Source organism: Mandrillus leucophaeus, unplaced genomic scaffold (genome assembly GCF_000951045.1).
Source record: "Mandrillus leucophaeus isolate KB7577 unplaced genomic scaffold, Mleu.le_1.0 Scaffold329, whole genome shotgun sequence".
In the NCBI taxonomy this organism is placed as follows: Eukaryota; Metazoa; Chordata; class Mammalia; order Primates; family Cercopithecidae; genus Mandrillus; species Mandrillus leucophaeus.
Window position 1 is genome coordinate 4201601 of NW_012103465.1, and position 6370 is coordinate 4207970.

The following is a 6370-nucleotide window of genomic DNA, read 5'->3' on the forward strand; positions in this document are numbered from 1 at the left end:
AAATAGAAAATTCCCTGGTCTTCTGTGGTGGTTGGGGGAATTGGGAGGGAGCGTGTCGCTGAGGACACTGAATATTTAACAAATTCCTCATGTGACTCTGAGATACCTTCAAGTTCATAAACCTCTGAAAATGCTCACTGTCAGTGGTTCTCTACTCTCACTCTACATAAGAACTAGATGAAGCATCAAAATCAAAAAAAAAAAAAAAAAATCCTGGGCCCAATCCCAGTATTCAGTTAATTTGGATGGTGCCAGGCAATTGTATAATTTTGGAAAATGGCTCAAATGGTTCTAATGTGTAGTCAGAGTTAGAAACCCATGGCCATTGTGAACCGTGGTACCAAATGCTATACCTGAAAGGGCAGCCGCCCTGTAATTCCGCCCTAGCCTTCTGGCCATGTCCTAGCTTGCAGGCTCTGAGGAAATAGGGCAGGACTGTGAAGAATAGAGAATGAATGAGGAACAAGGTTGCATCCTTTGAGAACTCTAGAGCTTTGATCAGTTACCTCAACCAAAATCAATTCCCCATCCGGGAACCACCCGTGCCCTGACATCCTCCCTTGACTTATTCCCAAGTATCTTACACTGTGTTCCCTCTTTTAGGCCCTTCAGAGCAACATCTCTTTGCTGTGCTGGTATCAAGCAAAGCCTATGAGATGTTTCCAATTTGTGAACATAGTGCATCTTGTAATTGATTTGTTCTTCTCTTTGCTCTATCTACTAGGAAGCTCAGAGCCAAATTTGAGGCGCACCTTTAGCAATCATACAGCACCTTATGGCATACACTTTGCTATACTTTATTTTCCTGTCATAGCTTTTCTTTGATTTGTTTCTGTTTACCTACTTTTTACAGACAAATATCCTTTTTTTGATTTATTCTCACATACTATAAATGAATTAATTACATTATTTAAAGACTTTTCATCAATACATTTCTCTTTCTCTTGGGTCAGACAGAGAAAAAGAAAAGAGCATGCAAGAAAGATGGAGAGAAGAAGCACATGCACACAGATAATATACAGAAGTGGGAGGAGGTAAGGGAGGGTTTGTGATCATATCAGCTTTAACAGGGTGGTGCTCTCCAAGGGGCAAGAGTCAACCTGCTTATTAAAACCATTTCACAAGGATCTTAAAGGAACTTCCTTCTATGGTCAAACCCTTTTGTTCTTACTCAGAATCAGTCTAGCTGTTAAGTCTGTGGTAGCTGGAGCTACAAAACCAAGGCCTGAAAGTTGCAATACTAGGTACTGTGACTGTGAGTCACCTTTCCCTTTCAGACACATACACCCCACAAAATTGATTTTAGCACACACAAAAATTGAGAAAACACTCTAATACTAAATCTGAGATGATTTGCAAAGGAATATTACTTATCGAATGGCTTGAAGTAGTTTTTTAAAAACTTGGAGAGATTTTGATTTCATAATGAGTCAACAAGTCATTTTTTCTGCCATTAAAAAATCTAATTTTTTAACAAAAACACTTAGTTTTTCATGACCTTATAAACAAAAAGCTCTCATTTCAAAGTAAAAATGAAATCTAAGATTATACAGATTTTTATGGGCATTGCTTTTATCTAAGCAACATATATACATGCTCAAGTAAAGTAAAAGGTTAAGTAAATTTCTGCAATAAATAGGCTGTTTTTGAAATGCAAAAACATTATAAAGAATGCCGAATCTTAAGGGTAATCAAGTAGTCATTACGTTTTTCTTAAGTCTTCACTTTAGATGTTGTTATTTCTGGCACAGGTAAGCAGCGGAGTGTTTTTTTGTTTTGTTTTGTGTTTTTGTTTTTGTTTTTTTCAGACAGGGTCTCATTCTGTCATCCAGGCTGGAGTGAAATGGCATGATCAAGGCTCACTGTAGCCTTGACCTCCCCAGGCTCAGGTGATCTCCCTCCTCAGCCTCCCTCACAGCTGGGACTACAGGCGTATGCCACCAGCTAATTTTTGTATTTTTGGTAGAGAAGGTCTTTTGCCATGTTGCCCAGGCTGGTCTTCAACTCCTGGGCCCAAGTAATCCAGCTGCCTCAGCCTTTGAAAGTGCTGGGATTGCAGGTGTGAACCACTGTACCCCGCCATAGCAGCAGCATTTTTTATGTCCTCAAATACTGGAATCTTTGGTTACTGCCATATCAGCAAAGCAGCCAATCGTTTAAGCAGCCAATCGTTTTAAGAATGTTTTAAGTGAACACCTTACAAATCCTAAGGATATCTACCTATTTTTTTTAACCTTGTTTGTATTTTAATAATCTGCCTCAAACATGCCTTTTGAAATCAGGGAAGATATAGAAAAATTAATAACAGCAACTGATAGGATTCAATTCACCACACTGAAACATGTTTTTGTAAATGAGATAAAAATCCTTTCCTGACTACAGGGTTATCTCACCTGTTAGTTCTTTTCACTGCAGGGGAGAAAACAAACAAACAGGCAAAAACCTTTTCCTCTACCCTCTTAGGTTCAGTGTCTGGGGCCTGAGAATTAAACTGGCAAAAGACAGATTAACAGGGGAAAAGGCATCTATTTTATGGATGTTAACATTTTTGCATACATGGGAGCTTCACAGAAAAGAAGAGAAAACCTAAAGAAGCAGTTAGACTTGGGAGCTTATAGATCATTTTAACAAAGGGGGAAAAATTGTGGCCAGGTGACTGGACAAAGGAAAGGGGTTTGGGCTTCTAGGGGTGAAAAATTGTAGGAAAGTGACTAGCAAGTATATAGGGAAAGTAATGGAAAGCAAGGGTTGCTTTAGTAAGGTGTCTTTATACCAACTCGTCTCAGTGCCAGCTTTCTGTCTCTAGTGATAAATCACTTTCTTCATTCTGGTACAGGAGAGGGGTGGAAATTTATGCCACCTTCACAAAGGGAAATTTATGTCCTGCTTCTAGGCAGAAAAGGAAAGGGCAGAGAGCCCTTCTTACAACTGCTATTTCTCCATTGCTTTCAGCCCAAAATAATCATATGCCAAGGTGGCATACTTTGGGGTGGTATAACCTGATCCCCTTCACCATGTCACTTCTTTCTTGCCCTGTGGCTGTGCTCAGAGATGCCCTGGGGTTTCAGTGTTGATCTTCCAGAACAGCCATATGTGTCCTGTTAGGAACTATGATCTGTTGGTTAAGAAACAGCCACCTAGATAAAGTTCAAAGAATTCTGCAATCCAGATTGTGTGTGTTCCTAAATGTGGTTTGGCCTGGAGAAACAAGGACCAGGAAATCATGGAAAGCCAGGCAGATGGGAGTTAGAGAGCCTGGCAAGAGTCCTAAGCAAGTGCTCCGTGCCCCCCCTCCCACTTCCCCCTGCCCATCTCTCCAGGAAGTGGCACTCAAACTCAAGCATGTGTGAGAATCACACAGAAGGCTTATGAAAACAGATACCAGGTCTTTGCCCACAGAATTTCAGATTTAGTAGATCTAGAATGCCCAAACATTTGCAATTCTAACAAGCGCTCTAGATGTAGCCTTGCTTCTGGATAGGGACACACTGAGTAGCACTCTCCTCGGGTGGTGAGACTATCTGTCTTCCAGTCAGGCTTTGAACTGACAAAAGACAGATGAACAGAGGACAAGGCATGCATTTTATGGATGTTAATATTTTTACATAAATGGGGGCTTCACAGAAAAGAAGTGAAGAGCCAAAGAAGCAGTTAGACGTGGAGCTTATATGTCATTTTAACAAAGGGAGCTAAATTGTGGCCAGGTGATTAGATGCAAGAAAGGGGTTTGGGCTCCCCACTCTTTCTCCAGTGGGGAGAAAGAAGCTGCTGTGGGTGAAGTTTTCCTGGGGATCTGGAGGAGGAGAAGGGGCCATGCTCATATCTGAATCTAGGTGCTAGAAAGAGAACAGCTGAGATTTTCCATAAACTGTCAGTACTAGTCAGGATGAATCAGAGTGAATCTTTGGAATAGAAAAAAAAAATAAAGATTTTGCTTTCTCATCATCATAACGCTCTTCTATTCAGTCTATGCATAGCTAGTGCAACCTTTTGCTCCACCCAACCAGCTCCATTCCTTTTACCAATTATTTATAATATGCTTGGGTCACTCACGGGAGGAAAACACTGTCAGCATCAAGAGGTAGCAGCATTTTCAAAATATATTTTGCTGTCTTGAACAAAAATTTTAACTATTTATTAGTCAGTAGTTCCATATGGTCTTATACTTTTTGTTGAGTCACAGTCTCCCTCTGTCACCCAGGCTGGAGTGCAGTGGTGTGATTTCTGCTCACTGTAACCTTCACCTCCTGGTTTAAATAATTCTTGTACCTCAGCCTGTAGCTGGGACTACAGGCGTGCGTCACCATGCCCAGCTAATCTTTCGTATTTTTGGTAGATATGGGGTTTTGCCATGTTGCCCAGGCTGGTCTAGAACTCCTGACCTCAGGTGATCCACCCTCCTCAGCCTCCCAAAGTGCTGGGATTACAGGTGTGAGCCACCATACCCGGCCTGGTCTTATTACTTCTATACATAAGATAGGATCTTTCAATATTTATGTAGGTGAATATTTCCCATGTTTTTTGAGGATTCCCAAAAGACTTTGGGGGTTGCCAAAAAACTTTTAGGGGTTGAATCTTTTCACAGTAACACAAAGGGGAAGCATCAATCCGTGAAAGTTCAGACCAGCAGTTTAATAACACCCTCTCCATAGCTCAGTTCCCAGTACATGAAGAGATTCAAAGCAATCTTCTTGCTCTCAATTCTTAGAAAGAAAAATTTGAGAGAGATAAAAGCAGTAATTATCTGTATTATTTAATAACTTAAATGTAATAACCTAAGAAAAAATAGATGTCAAAAATATATAGTCTAAAAAAAATTAGAAGCCAAATCCTTTCCTCCTAGGATGTCTGAAAAGGATAGATTCTATGGAGTGTGGATGAAGATAAAAAGGATTCCTACTATGAAAGATGAACTGTGGATTCCTACTATGATTCCTACTATGAAAGATGAACCGTGGACATAGTCACTTGAGACCACTGAGAGCAATTAGCCAATTTCATTGTCACCAGGAGGGCACATACCAGAGAATCTGGGAGAAAGCCTGGGCTAGAGCCGTTAGCATTCTCAGGCCTACTGGTGCTGTGATTCAACAGGCTTTGAGGGGATGAGGAGAACCAGAGACCACCACCGTCACTTGTAAAAAGCATACTATAGAAACAGCACAACTGTCAAAAATCAGCTAGAGCTTAGACTGTATGCTGTTTGAAATCTAGCCTGAGTTGCTTTCTTGTGGAGGGATTGAGACATGTGCAGAGATACTTTAAATATGTGCAGGTGGCCCTTCTTTTTAAAGGATATTTCATGAGCTCTTTCTACTCATTAGTTTTCCTAGGAGTTCACCGTTTAAGCTAGAAAGATGCTGCAAGCTATCTCAGCTAGCTTCTAATTTGGACATAGCACCAATACTATATACACAATTGAACAAGTGACCATATCTTCCTGATTCTTCTTTGGACTGAATAGGTGTGATCTTGTTAAGAAAAATGTGTAGGCATAGGGCCAGATTTTATCAGTCTCCATCCCAGAAAAATGGTGGAGCATGCCTGAGCTCTTGCATAATTAAATGACTGGCTTTGTCACAACCTTATACTGTCTTATCCTGGCGGCAACTGCTTCGAGTTTACCATTCTCCTGCTGGACTAACGGTTCCCCAGAGATGTCATCAATCTCACGTACACCAGGTGGATTGAAGCCCAGGTTATATACTCTACTGCAAGGAGGGTGAATCCAATATCGGCTGAGACAATCTTTAAGTGTTTCGAATGGAATCTTCAAACTGATCACTAAATCCACTTCATAGATTTTTGTCTTCAAATCAGGGCTTCGGTTTGTCCTAACATCCTCAGAAAACCATCTGGGAGCCAGTGCTAGGCATACCTGTTCTCCAACTCTGACACCATTAGGCATGTGATCACATGGTCTGGAACCGAAAGACCGTTCTCCGTGTATTGTTTTGCCATGTCACTAACTTCGGTGTTGGCCTTGGTGTTCTCCCACAAGAAATGGCCATTGGAGAGATGCTGGAGGCCAAACTTCTGGGCCAAGAGGGGCGGCCAGAGGATGACCATGTGCAGGAGTTTGGAAGCCATTGCCTTTGGGAGGAGTGGCGAGGCCAAAGGTGCAGCCAAGACGACCAGAGGGTGCACCGAGAACTTTGTTTCTTGGCCCCGACCTCTGCCACCCTCTGCTGGCTTTGGTACTGTGGTTATTCTCCTACTCAGGGAAGGAGAGACTTTTAAGACAACCCTTACCCTCAGCCCTGTGCAGGGACCAACTCAGCCCTGTGCCAGTATTTACATTCCATAAAGTCACTGCAAACACTGAGTTAGCAAAGACTGAACCATTGCTCCTAAAGGAAATACAGGGTTA

At 41.6% G+C, this 6370-nt stretch overlaps 1 pseudogene; it reads right to left on the bottom strand.

The window, feature by feature from the left end:
* Positions 1-5372: 5372 nt before the first annotated feature.
* On the bottom strand, positions 5373-6090 carry LOC105545462 (annotated as a pseudogene).
* Positions 6091-6370: the final 280 nt, after the last annotated feature.